Source organism: Bactrocera oleae, chromosome 5 (assembly GCF_042242935.1).
Source record: "Bactrocera oleae isolate idBacOlea1 chromosome 5, idBacOlea1, whole genome shotgun sequence".
In the NCBI taxonomy this organism is placed as follows: Eukaryota; Metazoa; Arthropoda; class Insecta; order Diptera; family Tephritidae; genus Bactrocera; species Bactrocera oleae.
In genome coordinates this window covers 16601062-16620647 of record NC_091539.1, presented here as the reverse complement: position 1 = coordinate 16620647, position 19586 = coordinate 16601062, and positions in this window count along the sequence as shown.

Here is a 19586-nt window from a genome sequence, read left to right as displayed (position 1 = left end):
TGCACATGCAAGAGCTGGGAAAACATACCCCTATGAATCCGCCGTTAAAGCCCAAAAGTAAGGAGGACCTCAACATCCTCGTGAAAAGATTCACGGAATCTTGCCGGCAAGCATTGGAGATGTCTTGTCCAATAACATAAAGTAGGGGTAGGATTAGGCCCCCCCACGGTGGCCTCCTGAATTTAAAAAATTACAGAAAGACTGCAGAAAAGAAAAAGGAGATTAGGAGAGCAATAAAAAAAATTCTTGGAAATGTTTTTGTAATGATATCGAGAATACGTCGGAAGCCTCTCGTTCCAGCTTATTTCGGAGACGAGAAGATTAACGGCATGTATAGTCGAATGCCTGTGCGAATATTCGTCGTACTCGGCGATGCCGTCGGTGATTCGAACACACGATTGTATATGAAGATTAACACAATACGCGACGGCGGCGAATTTCGCCCACCATAACAATTTTTGAGATAGAGCTCATTTTTATTTTATCGCCGACCGCGGCGGCAAAAACGGCATTACCATATCAAAGAAAGTTTATTTTCAGTAAAATCTTTAGAATTTTCAAAACAAATTCAAGAAAATGTCTGCGCTGGCAATATTAAGATTGTTTCTGTTTGTTTTCGTCATTTCAATTTCAAAATTGTGATATTTTTAACCACGAAGTACGCACTAGGTGGCTATAAGCAAATAAAATGGATTTAAACGAACAATTAATATAGGAAATACGTAAATATGAGTGCCTATACAATTTATCATCACCGGATTACAAAAATGAGTTTAAAAACCCCAAATTTGGGAAGAAGTAGCTAAAATAATAAATTTGCCGGGTGAGTCAAAGATAAGCCTGTTTTATTATAAATTTTATTCTAAATTATTATAAATATTTGCAGAAGACAATTGTAGGAAACGATGGAAAGGACTTTGCTTGGAAAAAGTGCTCTTTATCCACAGATTTCAGCGGTTTAAAACAAGTATCATGAAATCCTAATTCCTTTCATGTTAAATTCACGGGTCGTATCCATCATCTTCTTCTTGAACGCGATTTAAAATCTATGTATATCTTACACATGTTTAACATTATATTTAACATTTTTATACTGTCGCACCTAAAACTAATCGAGTTAGATATAGGGTAATGTATATATAATATAAATGATCAGGATGCAGAGACGAGTCGAAATCCGGGTGACTGTCTGTCCGTCCGTTCGTGCAAGCTGTAACTTGAGTAAAAATTGAGATATCTTTATAAAACTTGGTACACATGTTTCTTGGTACAGTAAGACGGTCGGTATTGCAGATGGGCGTAATCGGACCACTGCCACGCCCACAAAACGCTATTAATCAAAAACAAATAAATTGTCATAACTAAGCTCCGCAATAAGATACAAGACTGTTATTTGGTACACGAGATCACATTAGGGAGGGGCATCTGCAGTTACATTTTTTTTAAGTGGGCGTGGTCCCGCCCCTAATAGGTTTAATGTGCATATCTCCTAAGCTACTAAAGCTATAATAACAAAATTCACTGGAAGCAAATGTTTTTAGCACTCTACCTACGGTGTGAATATGGGTGAAATCGGTTGACAACCCCGCCCACTCCCCATGTAATGGTACTGTTAAAAACTACTAAAAGCGCGATAAATCAAGCACTAAACACGCCAGAGACATTAAATTTTATCTCAGGGATGGTATGAGATGACTTTATAGGAACCGCGTTCAAAATTAGACAGTGGGCGTGACACCGCCCACTTTTAGGTGAAAACCCATATCTTGGGATCTTTTCAAACCGATTTCAACCAAATTTGGTACATAACATTCTTATTATATTTCTATGTTATGGTGCGAAAATGGGCGAAATCAGATTACAACCACGCCTATTTTCCATATGACACCATTTTAAATTCCGCTTGATTCTTTCACTTTCCACTATGCAAATCAAGCAACAATGATTATATCGGCGTAAAACTTTGCGTGAATAATACGTTTAAAGTATGCCACCTTGTGACCAAAAATCCTCTAAATCGAACCAAAACTGTTCAAGCCCCTAGGTACTGAATATGTGGACCCCAGTACCTATAGTTGACTTTTTACCGTAAATATCGGCCATGGTCGAGATATATAATTGAAATTTATATAATAGAATAAATAAATGAAACTATCGATAATAGTATGTCTTTGTTTCAAAAATGGATTGAATCGGATCAATAGTTCTTGTAGCCCTCATATATCTAATATAAATATTTTTGAACTTCCGCGTGACTTTATACCGCATATGTGAGTTATCTCAATGAAAATGACAGAGCGTGTTTTACTCATAACAAGATCAAATCGGGTGAAAATTTTCCTTAGCCCCCATGTAACTAATATCAGGATTTTCGAACATTCGTCTGACTTTACTCCATTTGATTGGTGATGGTATGTGAGGTACCTTAATGAAACAGTGGGAGCATTTTATTAGTCTGTGGCATGTTAGTAGTATGTGGTATTGGAAAAAACTATTAAAATCGGGTTAATACTACCCTCAAATTCCATATACTACTTATAATGCTTTTGGTTATTCTAACCAGTTTTATGCCGAATACGTCGGTCAGTGAGTATTAATATTGTATATATGATTTCCGTCTTTCCACCTGACTTTATACCGTTCCGGTTGATCAACGTGATATTTTAACGAAATTAAGTGGAAAAGATTTCTTAAAAATTATGTGGTTTGACGCTGAATTAGAATGAAATTAGTATATACTAAGTCTAAACCTCACACCTTCATATAATGAATTCCGATTCTCTCTTTGACGTTTGCCACGTAAGCTTATAATATAAAATTTAGCCACTTTTGGTGGAGTTAATATCACATTCGTACTTATGTATATCTCACTTCAAGCAATAAAACTGAGACAAAGTTTATGGCCTTTAATATAAGTCAAGAAGATACCAAATTTGATTGTAATTTAATCACGATATCATTTAATAATGGATGTTTAAGTCAAAATTTTTTAATATACGGTTTGGAGGAATTTTCTGGTCTTTGATTTTCCCAGCTCACGTGTACTACTTATGGTATAATGTATATCGCTGCATATGAATGAAATTGGTCTAGACTTTGTTTAAACCTTATAACCCTAATATACTGATTTCCGCTCCTCTGGTACAACAGCAACCTCATATACCCCACATATTAAATCTAACCCCTTTGGTTCAGTTTATATCACATATACCATGTTTGAGTTAAATAGCTTCTTTTTATAAAAGTTAACATTTCGGAGAAAAAAATAGTATTGACACAAAATAAATCTATGATCAATAACATAAGTTAATAAAATACCAAATAATAATCGAGTAATGAATGTAGAATTCTTTCGCAACATTTTTATACTTTCCCAACATGTTGCAACAGAGTATAGTTTTGTTCACCAAAGAGTTGTTTGCATCACCTAAAGTGATATATAAAGATTTCTATATACATATATTTCTTCTAATATTTGGTGATAATCAGTGGTTAGGTATATTTTCTCAGCCATCATGTTGAACTTATTATAAAATATACCAGACAACAATGCTAAAAAAAAAGTTTCTTAGAGTGCTGGACTTTGTGTAGAGCAAAAAAATCTTTCTAGAAAAAATTGCATGAAATAAATATTAGTAATGTAGTATCAAAATGGCTAAAGACCCTTTTTATGTGGTTATAGATAAACTGCTTTCTGTCTTAGAAAGCGTTTAACAAAAGTAATTTACGGAGGGGTTTTCCGAGAACTTAATTTCAATACAATGAAATAAACTACTAATTTCTAAAATACAAATATAACTAAATATTATGTATTATTATGTTAGTGAATAGCTAAGTAATATATAGGTATAGGTAAATACAGTACGTAAGCTGTACCAACATCTTGCAAGAGTATAATAAATATCAGTACACTGTGTTTGTAGTTTCAGTTTCACTAGATGTCTTTACCAGCAAAGTGCTTTATTCAAACTAATTTTAGTGTATTAGTTATATAGTGATTAAAGTATTATTATATACAGTGACAAGCAAAACCGTATTATATACAGTGGCGAGCAAACACATATACCTATACACGGAACAGGAAAGGAGTCATAGCAAGGACTTACAAGGAATTACAGTGAAAGAGAGCAGCACCTAGGAACGAACTTTTAACACCCGGACGGACTGAATTATATAAGTATTATCTATAAGTATTTTTTTATTAATTCATTTATTATTAATTAATTATGCCTAGATTAAGTAGAAAATCTATATTACTAAGTCGTCTTCAGAATAGAAGACGTATGAGAGTTCTTCGTGCAAACTCTTTATATAGAGATAGTGAGCAGTCACAAAATACTGTAAGTCACGCTAATCGTAGATTAGATTCCGATATACGTCTGTCCGAACAAATTATCAATACAAATCAACATAGAACCAGGCGGAAAAATCTAGAGGTACGGTCTTTTGAACAAAATTTAAATACTGTTCAACATAGAACAAGGCGGCAAGATCCGCAAATTCGCTATGAAGAGCAAATAAGAGATACTCGAGGTCATAGATCTCGGCGTGAAGACCCCAAGGTTTGATCTTTTGAGCAAGTTGCAAATACTGTTCAACATAGAACAAGGCGGCAAGATCCCCAAATTCGCTCTGAAGAGCAAATAAGAGATACTCGAGGTCATAGGTCTCGTCGAGAAAATCCTGAGGTACGTTATGATGAACAAAGTAGGAACATTAGGGATCATAGAGAACTTCGCGGAAGAAATCCTGAGTATAGGAATTTAGAACGCATTCGTGATCAAATGCAAAGGGAACATGCAAGAAGAAATCCTGAAATAAGGAGAGAGGAGCGTGATAGAGAAACACAACGTCGACAGCTTAGTAGGAGGGGTATGAGGGAAGAAATTTTGAATCAGAGACGTCTTAGACAAGGTCAAGTTCGCCTTCGTAGAGATAACCCACTCAATAGACAAATTGAAAAGAAAAGGCAGCCCCAACGAATCCGATTAATGAGAGAAAATAATGTTATAGAAAGTGATAATAGTGGCAATTTAACAGATTTCAAAAACATTTATTTCCAAAATATAAATAAGGGCCCTACTGAAATATGTATTTCGAAACTATTGCGCAAGGTCATCCGAATGCTGCATCCGCCTTCTTTTTAATGCAAAAATTTCTTCAGAAGATGGAAATTACAATTTTTGTGCTACTTGCAAAAATGCGATTGTTAAAAAGAACGTTCCAAAAATATGTTTAGCTAACGGTCTAGACTTTCCTGAAATACCGGATTGTTTGAAAGGTTTAACCCAATTGAAGAATGTCTCATAATGCCTAGATTGCCTTTTATGGCAATCCGTCCGTTAGGATATCAAGGTCAGAGTTTGCTCAAAGGTGCGGTTGTTAATATACCAATTTCTTTTAACAATATTGTGACATCTCTATCAAGGTCCTTTGATGAGGCTCATGTTATACAAATTCACTTAAGAAGGCGTTTGGAATACAATCATGATTACATGATCGATACCATACGCCCCGCAAAGATTATGGAAGCTTTGCAGTTCTTAGTGAATACCCCTCTGTATAGTGAGCACAATATACATATTAATGAAAACTGGATTTCAGAATTTAATAACCAAGAAGAAGTTCCGTTTGTTGCATCTGCAGAGGATTCCCGATTGGTTCAATCTTTTCATGCGGCACAAACTTCTCATGATAATCCCTCAGGTAATGATATTCCCACGGATCTTGGCGTTATAGCGCCAGGGGAAGGACAAAGACCAATTGACATAATTCAAGATAATAATTCAGAAGAGTTGTCATTTGGAACAATATACGTTGGGCAGAAGCGTACATGCTCTGAAACGTATAGTCAGATAATACGTTCTGAAATTCGCCGTTTTGACAGAAGAGCGTGTACCATTCCAAAGCTGTTCTATGATTACAAAAAATTAGAACTGCTACAAATTAAGAATAGTACATCCATTTGCCTTGGAAAGTTTTCAGGTCGCAACCGAGTTACGGCCCAAAATCTATTAAACGAAAACTTTGTTCACTTGATTCAACACGATGATGGTTACAAGGTTTTGAAAGGCGTTAGATCCTCAACTGCGCACTGGGAAGCTGAGAAGAAAAAGGCAATCGCTATGATTCGCCAATTTGGGCTTCCAACCTTCTTCCTTCACTTTATCGGCTGCAGAATCTCAGTGGGTGAAGCTTTTGGTCATCCTCTCTAAAACTGTTGATTCTAAAGATATATCGGAAGAGGAAGCCAACAGTTTAACAACCCAAGATAGATATCGCTTCGGTCAGACGCGGTTACTTCTGCTAGATATTTTGACTACCGCTATCGACAAATTCTTAAGCTTTTTAAAGATAACGCCGGCATTGAGCATTTTGTAACAAATTTCTACTGGAGAGTGGAGTTTCAACAGAGAGGCTCCCCGCATGTACATGGCATGTATTGGCTTAATAATGCTCCCAGGATCAACCTTCAAGATCCTCAGACATTCCCTGATGTCATTAGTTTTATTGACAATTATATTTCTACCGATGGTTCGATCAGCCACTTAGAAAATTATTTTTGTTATCAAAAGCATAACCACAGTCGGTCTTGTACTAGGGAAGTATGAGGACAACAGTTTTGTCGTTTTGGTATACCATATCACCAATGCCTTCAACGCAAATACTGTTACCTCTTACAGAAACAAGTCAAAATTCAGAAAGACACAAGGAAAACTTTTTCAAAATTCAAAACGTTTTAAATTCAAATATGACTATAGAAGACATTTCTAATTTAAACGACTTTGAACACTTCCTGTCTGATAGTAGAATAAATATGTCTTTTGATGACTATTTGTTAGCCCTTAGGTCAAGTTTAACAAAACCCAAAATTTTTCTAAAAAAAAATTACAGGATTAAATGCTGGAAATTATACTATTAAGCTAAAACTTAAACATATAGGTCACAAATTTATATCAGGCACAGAAATATCTGCACAAGAAGCAGTATATTGCCGCATTGGGCTTCATCTTTCAGAAACAAGTAATGCAGAAATATTTATAAATACCTCTCGACCTGAGGAACGTGTTCGAATGGTAAAACCTAGAGCGGAACTTCAAAACCTTCCTTCAGGTTCGACTGAAATAGTCGTAGCCGGTATTTTAGACCGTTATGTTCAAAGATCCGATCAGTTAGAAACTCTTTGTTTAGCTGATTTTGCATCTAGGTATAAATATTTTATATAATATCTAGTAGAACAGCATAAGATAGTGATCATGAAGAAGAAGAGAGGGAAGACGATAATTTACCAGAAAGCGGGGTTGTCATGCCTCTTAAAGACGATAGCGGTTTTGTGAAAAAACGTACCAAACCTTGTATTATTGGGTATAAAAGGTTTAACCCAGATTTGGCCAGAGCTGAGTATTTCCGCGAAATGTTAATGCTTTACTATCCTTGGCGGAATGAACAGCAAGATCTCATTGAAAACGATAATGAGCAGACTTGCATAACACATCGTATTATAATTGAGGAAAATCAAAGAAAATATGATGTTTTTGAGAAAGGAGAACTTGAAAATGTTCTAGAAAGTCTTTATAATGAAATAGACTTGGACGAAGGTGCTCAAAATGAACTACCTATCGTGGAAAATGAGTTCAGGGTGTTGGCACTTCCAGAAATAAACCCAAATATAAATTTGCTGGAATTGCATGGCGAAGATTCAACAGATAATGGCACTGAATCTGATTGCAATATTAGACTTATTAAACTACTCCCTTTAATTCCAGTTGAGGAATTATTTTCTTTAGTTCAAAGTCTAAATACTAAGCAAAGAACCTACTTGACACATTTGATGCACCACCTAAAAACAAATCTCCCATTTTATGAGTTCATTGGCGGCGGTGCAGGTGTAGGAAAGAGTTGTTTGATATCTGCAATATATCAAGCTCTTAACCATCGTTACAATTCTACGCCTGGATCCAATCCAAGTTCCTTAAAAGTTCTTGTTTGCGCACCTACGGGTAAAGCAGCATTCGGAATAGGTGGAATGACCCTTCATTCAATATTCTCTTTATCTGTTAATCAGTTGAATAGAGAGTTGAGGCCACTTAGCAATGACACAGTTAATTCATTGTATTCCAGACTTATCGATTAAAAATGAATCATAATTGATGAAATATCGATGGTAGGTGCTCGTATATTTAGCTCTGTTGATGCGAGATTAAACCAAATTTTCAAAACAGACAGCCCCTTCGGTGGTATACCGATCATAATGTTTGGTGATTTGAAGCAACTCTCACCTGTTGGAGATAGGTGGATATTCTCTCCTCTTACTATGACAAATGAGGACATATCACTCATTGAAACTCGAGTAGTTAATTTCGAAGAAGTTTCCGATGATGCCATACATTTATTTTGGTCCAATGGAAAGACAAATAATTTCAATGCCCTTAAGTTCAGTCGAATCCTAACTGAAGCTAGCCTTTCAACTGCAAAAGACTCAGTTAAAGGAATTGGTATAAATGAAAATGATAATATTTTGGGAAGAGTTAAACTTGTCAAAACTTCTGAAACGCAGGGACTGCCCCATGAATTTAAACTAAAAACCTCCGCCAAATATATGATTACAGTGAACATAAACACGTGTGATGGCTTGGTTAATGGGGCAGCTGGACAACTTATGCAAATTCATTTCCATTGTTCTTTTCCAACAATTCTGTGGATTACATTTTTGGAACCTTCTGTTGGCTTGATAACACGATCAAAAAAGCCTCATCCTCTAGAAAGTTCTTGGACACCAATTGAAAAAGTTCTAAAATCTTTTCAATATAAAAGAAATTAACAAATTTCAATTGAAAGAAATCTGTTTCCAGTTGTTCCGGCTGAGGGAATAACTACTCATAAAAGTCAGGGTGCCACATATAATAAAGTTGTAGTTCATACTCGACCCAGAATGTCTAGAGCTTCAATATATGTCGCTTGCAGTCGAGCTACTTCTGCAGAAGGTCTATTCATCATAGGAAATTTTATTCCTCCTAACAAATTTTCTGAATCGGATCCCGTATTTAGGGAACTGAGGGAATTGAACACAAATAAAGCTTTGACAACAAGTTTCAATTTTATGATTTCCCGAACATCAGGACATCAAATTTTATTCCATAATGTTCAGAGTCTTCACGCTCACATTAATGATATAAAAAGCGACTGTTTGATGCTATCTTCAGATATTTTATGTTTTATAGAAACTTGGAGTTATCCTTGCGAAAGTTTTGATATACCAGGATTTACTCCAATTAACGAGCTGAGGATAGATAGCACGGAAACAGAAATAAACGGGGCATTATAATATATGCAAAGCAAATTTATTGGGCATTTTCAAACATAGATCTTTCCCGTGTAAATGCAATTACTTTTGAGACAGTACACAGCTATCATGACAGTATTTGTGTCTCTATTTCGAACTAAAGTTTTCTGACTTAGTGCAATAGTTCTTCATTTTTTTTTCCAAATATATATGTATAAGAATCTCTACAAAAATGTTGAATATTGTAAATATTATATACAAATTAATATAATAATATTATATCATTTCTAAAGTTGTTAATATTTATTGTTTTTAAGCTAAACATGTATAATAATATCGATATAATAAATAAAAAATGTTATTCATTGTCCAAAAACGATTTCTTTTCATACTTCTCAATACAGTTGGAATGCATTCTATATAAAATCAATTATAACCGTGTACAAAAAGCACAAGAACGATTTCTCATAATTTGAGTAAATTTTGCTCTAATTATTTTCACTGTGAGTGAAAAGTAAATAACTAAGGCAACAGTTCTAATTATTAAAATATATAAAGAAGTCTCAAACGAATATACCATTTAACTTTGCGAGAGTATAAAATGTTCGGTTACATCCGTACTTAGCCCTTCCTTACTTGTTCAAGTTATTTTTGTCCTTATGTTTCTTTGGTATCACATTTTGTTTAGCTGTTTTCCAGTTATGTGGGAAGTAAGCATTGTTTAACATATAATATGATTGAATAAAGTGCAATATTCTAATATTAGTTCTGAGAAGACGTTTTTTTAAATGATATTGGGCTTAGGATTTGGTCTAAGCCGAATGAAAGTTTACCTTTTAATTTAGATAATACTTCTGTAAGGTCGTTTGGACTAACAAAAAAGTCCGACTGTTTCATTTATAAATCTGTTGTTATTGCTGACGGGATTGTTTTTAACAAAGTTCATGCCAGGGTTTTGTATTATGTGGGATGAGTTTAAGGGGATATTTATGTATGTGACTGAACTATTATTATTTTCTTTTATAAACGATTTTTTGATAACGGAAAATTTTGAGTGATCGTTAGTCTTAAGGGTAGCAAGTTTTTGTTCGAGTTGGTTAATAAAATGTTTTTTAATATTGTCATCTATTGGTTTTTTTCACAAGTTTCAGTTTTGCTTTTTCTACTTGAAGTGTCATGAGATGTAAGTATGTTTAAAGTCGATTATGTTTTTTGATGGCTGAGAGGATTTTACTTTTTTCTGCTAGCAGTTTTTTATGATAGGAAAGCTTACAAGAGTTTGAGTAGGGCTATTGATATTTGCTTTTGGTACATTATTTTGACTTTCAAAACAATATTATTTAAATGATCTCTGTGTTGCTCAAGTTTCTATCGTTTGGTACAAAGAATTTATGCAGTTGTATGTCAAGATCTTTTTTAATTTTTGTCCAGTTAGTTTTTTTGTAGTCAAATGTGGTTTTTATTGAATTTCCTAACAAGGTAAAATAGTTTGTGTTGTCTCTATTAGTCGCAACGCTTTGAATAGCGCAGTGATCGCTATCGTAATCACTGCATCTCAAGCAGTTAACTGTGTTATTTGCTCTATGAATATCTATTATATGATAAGCAATGCAAATATATAGAAAGGAATTTGTTCTTTCGTAGGATGGAGAAACCGAAGCGTACATATTGCATCTGAACTTTAATTTGAATAATGAATTAATTCTTGGAGGTCAGCCAGTTTTTTAGGGCTCTACCTTTATAGTTGTTTTGTGGGTTACCCCAGTCTGTGCGTTTACTGTTGAGATCACTAGCTAAAATTTAATAGTGGTTAGGATTTTGTAGGATTCAAAGATCGTGTTGAGTTCAGATTTGAATGTGTCGTTGTTATTACCTGACGGGTAATAGGCTGACACAAGATTCTAAATAGGATAAAGCATCGATGTGTTGGTGGAAGACTTTCGGGTATTTTATATTTTCACTAATTAGAATTGCGGTTCCTCCCCTTCTCGATTATAACAATCTGTCTTTTCTGATTATATTATACCTTATAAATTTTACTTTATGTCTTGTGTTAAGTTTAGTTTCGTTCAACAGAACAATATCGGGATTATTTGTTAAGAATTTACTTAGCTCTATTCTCCAGCTTAAATAATAAGCTAGTTGACATTAAGATAAATTATGTTTAACTGGGATTGGATAATAATAATAGTATGGTCTGAATTCATGCTGTATCTATTATATTGTAAATTGCATCAACTCTTGCCGCTTGTATTTCCAGCTGCTTCTGCAGAACTGTTAATAGTTTGCTTAAAGATAACATTGTATTTTTTAGTTCTTCGATTAATGAATTTTGAGAATTTTGATTATTGTTATCACAAAATACACCAGTTGACTGTTTACAGACATTTGCATAACTTAAATTAGAGTAGAATTTTTGGTTAGTGTTTTTTTTTGTAGCTGTTATGTTTTGTTTTTTCAATCTTATTTTTTGTTGAAGCTCTTTATAACACTCACAGATAAGAATAGAATTTTACTTTTAATTTTTCTAAGTACCCTCTCACTTTTTTATAGTCTTCAATGTTGGTTAAAAAATTGCTAATATGTTTTGATTATATTCTTTGATTTTAAATTGTGTTATGCTTAGATCGTCTCTTATTAGTTCAATTATTCGTTTTGATTCGATGTCGAATGTGAATATTGGAGGAATGTTTTTGATGTTTATTTTTTGTTTAACGTTTGGGTGCGAATTAACTTCATTAATATTGTTTTAGAGAGAGACGACATCCGGAGTTATTGCTGCCGCTGAACTGTTGATGGGTTATTTTTTGTTGTATTGCAAGTTTCATTTTGTTTATATTCGTTACTTAGTTTGTTGGAACGAACACGTTGTTCAAATCTTGCAGTATATAGTCATCTATCTCATTATAAAAAGGAACCCCTTTACGCTGATTATAAATCACGATTGACACTTCAAGGAAATTAAATGATTTTTTGATTTTTATAATGGGTATCGATTTGTTATCACTTTACACTATGCAGTACGTGCTTAAGCTTCGTGAGAAAATAGCTTCTTTTGTAGTTTATGCCCTCTTGTGCATAGTTTGCATGACATGTGTCTATTCTGTTCGGATGTGAACGATTGTGTTTTGTAAAAGCTTGTGTTTATATTGTTGTTGCTTCTAGCTTGGGGTATGTTGAAGCTTCCATTGAGGTCGTTTTAATAGTTTTTGGTTTTAGTAATTTTATGTCTACCCGTTCAGCGATTTCGTACTGGGTAGTTAGAAAATCTTTCATTTGATTCCACGTTGGGGATTTTTTCCCAGACGAGAGCGATTGCTCAAAAGTAACGATTTTTCTGGTAATGCTGCGGTGTATATACTTACCAGAATAGGGTCCCAGCTGTCTGTTTAAATATTTTGTGTCGATAGAACCGACAAACAATTTGAAACAGTGGATAGTAGTTTAAAAAATTCTTCACTTGTTTCTTTTTAAATTTTAGGCAAGTTTATTGTTGTTACCAATATTCTTTTGTTTTGATATCTAGATTTTAGAGCTTCCCAAGCCAAATTAGAATTGTCATTTAGTGTTAACTGTTTTACTATCGTGCCTGTTTAACCTTTAGTTTTATATCGGAGGTGATACAATTTTTGTGCTTGTGATAATTTTGGATGGTTGATGTATACGGCGATAAACATGTCCCGAAAGGACCGCCATTCTTTATGACCTTCATAAAATGTTTCTGTGGCACATGCGGGCACCTTGAGATTCCTCAGAGTTTGCCTCTTGGCATTGAATTTGTGGCAGCTCTTTTCTCAGATGTAGAGTAGGTGCAATTGATTTAATTATTTTAATTGATCCGAATCATAGCTTTTGTTTGGTTCCTAGTACCGATTCAGAGTAGTTTTAAAATAAATTTAGCAACCGGTTTTGAGCGTGCAGCTCCTGCAGGTGTAATTTAATTTTTTTAAATAATTTTGTAAAATTTCTATATGTAATTGTCCAATGTAGGTAGGGAATAATGTCTTAGGCAGGTTGTATTTCGTATGTTTGTTTATAATTATGCTTACATTAACATTGAAACGGAATAAAAAAATAATTTTCCTTTTTCCTTAATAGTATAGGCATTAGATAATTACATATATAAAGTTATATGTATGTATACATATATATTGATATATATTTATTACACTAAGAGGTATTTCGGCATTTACCGTATTTGGTAAATTTTATTATCTGTTAAGGCGGATTTTTTATTATATGTTGAAACTTAAATCTTACATACTATGTGATTTTAAACATACATACTATGTGCATACATATTATATAATAAAATAATAAAGGGCATAATACGCTCACTCGGTATTCCTTCAACATACTTTTTGCAGGTAGTGTAAGTTAGTGTGCATGTGCGTGTTTCTTTCCGCAATTGTTTTTGTTCCTTCTCGTAAAAGGTTCCAACTGGTAAAGAGTATAGGCACAAACAGTCACCGACGTACAAACGTGTCCCGAATCAGCTGATACGACCTATCTTATGAGAGCGCAATGTAAATGATCAGTCACCACCGCTTCTACCGTCCGCTTTAGGATAAGACCGTAAGACGGTTGGTATTGCAGATGGCCGTAATCGGACCCCCCACAAAACCCCATTAATCAAAAACAAATAAATTGACATAACTAAGCTCCACAACAAGATACAAGACTCTTATTTGGTATATACAGGATCCCAATAGGGAGGGGCATCTGCAGTTTACATTTTTTTTTTTAAGTGAAAACTGTTCAAGCCCCTAGGTACTGAATATGTGGACCTTTAGTTGACTTTTTACCGAAAATATCGGTCAACATAGAACAAGGCGGCAAGATCTACAAAGAAATCTAAAACGAGTATACCATTTGACTTTGCGACAGTATTAAATGTTCGGTTACATCCGAACTTAGCCCTTCCTTACTATTTCTTAGTGTAATTTTAACACGATTTTTTATTGTGTAAAACAATTAATGAATTTAGACAAATTTATTATTTCAGCAATTTGTCGTGTTGTTATTCGACGATTTGCATGAACCAACAATTTTATTTTATCCAGATCGGCTTCAAGAGGCTTCCCAGAACGTGCTGCATCCTCAAGATCGAAATTGCTGGCACGAAATTTTGCCAACCTCTATTGGCGTTCGGTCAACACATTCTCTCCATACACATCATATAGTTTTCGTCTTGCTTGAATGGTATTTTTACCCTTTTGATAGTACAACAGTAAAAAATGTCGAAAATGCTGTTTTCGATAGGGCACCAAACAAAACTATTCGAAAAAATTAAAAAAGCTTTTTACAAACAAGTCTTACTATAACATCTGTTCAAATATATATGGTAAAGCGATTAAGTCTGAAGTTGGCTATGAGAAAATTTAATATCATCAGCTGTTGTAATCAAATGAAATTACTTCCCTACAAGAAACAGCCGATGAGTTACCCCAAACACTCACATTTTTCATGTCAGTCGTGACGACAGTTTACTTGACTGTCAATGTTTGGGGTTCTCCATAAGCAAATTTTGTATTTGTCAAAGGGAGATAGCACACATTTGAAATAGAAGGTAAATAAGTTGTAAAATTTTTTTTTTAGTTTAGCCGTTAAAATGAATTCGTGAAAAGAAGAGACTGAGCTGGGAGACCATAAACCAAAAATGATTTTGTTTCAATTATTAATTATTTTTACGTTGTAATTTTTTTTTTAGTTTTATGTGGATTGTTTTTAGTTTTTTACACAGAGAACTAAGAAGAACGAGAAGGTGCAAATTGAATTTTAACTAACAGAGCTGAAAAATTCAGAACAGGGAGTTCACCATTTTCTGTAGTATTTGCTGTTATTTAACATCAATGAGACTTTATAACAACGTTCTCTGACAAAAAACGTTTCTACCAAAATTAAGAGAAAAATAAAATACTTTGAACAAAAAATACAAATGCCACTTCACATATGCATGATTATTTTTTGTCATATAAACGTTTTTTATCATAAAAATTGATAAAAATTACTTTTTTTGCACAAATGCGACATGATAAAATGCGAAAGATTATACAAAAATAATATATTTTACTTTTTTAATAATTTTCTAATTTCAATTGTTACAAAATAAACAAATTATGTGTGTACATATGTATATCAATATGGAGTTCATTTCCATACTTTGGTATGTACACATTGAGAAATAGAATCTTTGATAACATCACTTATCAATAAATACATGTGCGCGCACTGCTCTATATGTAAGTTGTATGTACATATGTATATGCGTATGAATAAAAAAAATACAAACGTTGTTATACAAAAACAACAATTCTCTCAAATAGCATAAGCAGCGTCAGAAATCAATATGGCAGTCAAATTGGCAACAAGATTTTCATTCATGCACGCTAGTGCCATGTAATAAGCTAAGTCGTTTCATTCATAAAAGCAAACGCCTTACACATCTCTCCGAACATGCGTTTGCCTACAAGCGTCTTTTCGCGACGATGACAAAAGCTAAAAATCATAAATTGAACAACTTTTTGATGTTCTCTCTAGAAAAGAAAAGTGACAACCCTGCAAGCCCACAAAACACAGACAAAAGTGACAAAAGTGGCAACAAAGCTTTTGTCGATTTAAAATATTTTACAATTCTAAAATATTTTTCCGTGAGTTGCAAAAATCAGCCTCAATATGTATGCATGTTCAAATATGAACATTACAATGATTTGTGGGCAAAGCTGTTAGAGAGGCAAGGGAAGCGATAACAATCGAGCGTTCGTTTATTTTTATACTTTCGCAAATTGTTGCTACAGAGTATAATATATTTGTTCACCTAACGGTTGTTTGTATCACCTAAAAATAATCGAGTTAGATATAGGGTTATATATATATAAATATACACAGACTATCACGTCCGTGCAAGCTGTAACTTAAGTAAAAATTTAGATATCTTTATGAAACTTGGGGTACATGTTTCTTGGTACCGTAAGACGGTTGATATTTTAGATGGGCGTAATCGGACTACTGCCACGCCCACAAAGCGCCATTAATCAAAAACAAATAAATTGCCATAACTAAGCTCTACAATAAGATACATGACTCTTATTTGGCGTGGTCCCGCCCTCTAATAGGTTAAATGTGCATATCTCCTACACAGCTAAAGCTATACTTAGAAAATTCACTGGAAACAAATGTATTTAGCACCCCTATCGATAGTGTGAAAATGGGTGAAATCGGGTGAAATCGGGTGACAACCTCGCCCCTACCCTATATAAAAAATTTTAGATTCCTTCTTGTTTTTTTCACTTTTCACTATGAAAATCAAACAACAATGATTGTATCGGGGTAAAACTTTGCGTGAATAATGCGTTTAAAGTGTACCACCTTGTGACTAAAAATTGTCTAAGTCGAACCAAAACTGTTCACGCCAATAGGTACTGAATATGTGGACCCCAGTGCCTATAGTTGACTTTTTACCGTAAATATCAGTCAATGTGTAAGATATAATATAATTTAAATTCATTTAATAAAATAAATAAATGAAACTCTTAATAATAGTATGTTGTTGTGTCAAAAATTAGTTGAATCGGATCACTACTTCCTTTAATATAAAATTTTGCCAACACCTGAAATCATTTCCCGGGCTTTGATCCTTGCAAGTTGCGAGAGTATTAAATGTTCGGTTACCCCCGAACTTAGAACTTCCTTACTTGTTCTTTCATATTTATTTACATGTACACATGATATGAAAATGCCGACGTCAAAACACAATTCTGTACTTTTGTGACTCCATAATGGTATTAAGTACAAGTTAACGGCAGCCTCCACACAGTAGCTTTAAGCTAATTATAAACAAAACTGTATCTGTGCACTTAGCAATAATACAGCTTCTTAATAAGTATCTTTGCTTATTTAAGTAATCAATATTCTTTTTCATTAAGCTAAGACCACCCACAAAATGTAAACAATAAAACCAATTACTGAATAAGCGAACTGGCACTTATTGTAAGAATAAGACAATTGTAATAGTAATAATAAGAAAATTGTATAAATTAGAGTAAACTGAAATAAAGAGATCAGTTATCCATCAGAATCACTCAAACTATCATATTTGATTTCTTCCGCGCGTTTGCAGAAAACTATATTTTTTTAATACTTCCTAAACAAAGGAAGTAAATTGGCGCCCAACAACGTGGGGCATATGTTACATTTGTTAAGTGACATCCTGGCCAAAAAAAGATGGAGAAAATAACAAGTATCCCTAGCCGAAAGGCAAATCACAGTGACGCGTGTCGGAACCGCAAATCTAAGAATCAAGAATCCTTTCGTGGGGAAAAGTAAAAAAAAAAAAACAAGAACGAATTCTCCAACAACATTAAAATTCCAAGTGAATAAATTTTTTACAACAACACTAAAATAACTAAATTCCACAAGTGAATAAATGTTTTATAAAACTTTAAAATTACTAAATTCGACAAGTGAATAAATATTTTACAACAACATTAAAATCACTAAATTCCACAAGTGAATAAATGTTTTACAAGAACATTAAAATTACTAAATTCGACAAATGAATAAATGTTTTATAAAACTTTAAAATTACTAAATTCCACAAGTGAATAAATGATTTGCAATAACAAAAAACTAGAGCAAACATAATAACACAAACAAGAAGAATTAAGGCATTGCACGCTATGCCGAAGCGTTGTCAACGAGGGACACAATTAATTAAAAACAAAACTATTATACTCTGTAGCAACAGGTTGCGAGAGTATAACAAAACGACCAGGGAAGCTAAATAACAATCAACACTGGCAAAGGAATTAAAACAGCAATCAACAAACCCCTTTAGAAAAGGACGAAATGTAGTAAGTTAATATAATACTTTAATATATTTATATATTTAATTTATAAAAATAAAATTGTATAAAAATTCTGTGAAATAATCCTAAATATTTTAAGCCTAAGTACTATGAGCATTGTAAATCTGAAACTTACAAGTACTCAAATTTATAAAACAAAAAACATGTTATAAATGAAGGCTCGACCAGCTATATATCAAATATTGAAACCGCGATTCACCACCGCAAGGGGGACACTCCGGTTTATAACATAAACTTAACTCTGCGATTCTGAACTCCAGACCCTCCAGAATAAAAGAGTTTCCTTTCCTAGAAAGGATCAAAAAATTATTATAAAAAAAAGACTAAAAATATATATATATATATTATATATTAACAAGTAAGGAAGGGCTAAGTTCGGATGTAACCGAACATTTTATACTCTCGCAAAGTCAAATGGTACACTCGTTTGAGATTTCTTTGTGGATTGACTGATACTGGGGTCCACATATTTAGTACTTAGGGGCTTGAACAGTTTTGGTTCGATTTAGACAATTTTTGGTCACAAGGTGGCATACTTTAAACGTATTATTCACGCAAAGTTTTACCCCAATATAATCATTGTTGCTTGATATGCATAGTGGAAAGTGAAAGAATCAGATGGAATTGAAAATGGTGTTATATAGGAAATAGGCGTGGTTGTAGTCCGATTTCGCCCACTTTCGCACTGTAATATAGAAATCTGAAAAGAGCGTTATGCACCAAATTTGGTTGAAATCGGTTAAGCAGATTCCAAGATATGGGTTTTCACCTAAAAGTGTTATATGGGGAGCGGGCGGAGTTGCCACCCGATTTCAACTATTTTCACACCGTCAATATAAGTGCTAAAAATATTTGCGTCCAGTGAATTTTGTTATTATAGCATTAGCGGTTTAGGAGATATGCACATTAAACCTATTAGAGGCGCCCACTTTAAAAAAAAAAATTTAACTGCAGATGCCCTTCCATAATGTGATCCTGTGTACCAAATAACAGTCTTGTATCTTATTGCGGAGCTTAGTTATGGCAATTTATTTGTTTTTGATTAATGGCGTTTTGTGGGCGTGGCAGTGGTCCGATTACGCCCATCTGCAATACCAACCGTCTCACGGTACCAAGAAACATGTCTACCAAGTTTCATAAAGATATCTCAATTTTTCCTCAAGTTACAGCTTGCACGGACAGACGGACAGACAGTCAGAATAAAAATTAAACTATTAATCATTGCAAGGGCAACCATAGAACAGAAACTTGCCCATACTATAATAAGGTTAATGAAAAATTAACTTTACTAATTAGTAAAACGATAATGACTTACGGATCGGATAGTGCCGTAACTAAAGAATTAAATTCAAAAAATAGGCGGGATGCGTTGCGTATATTTATAACAGGTCTAAATGGAAATATTATTTTCACTCACACCAAGTGATTTGCCAAAT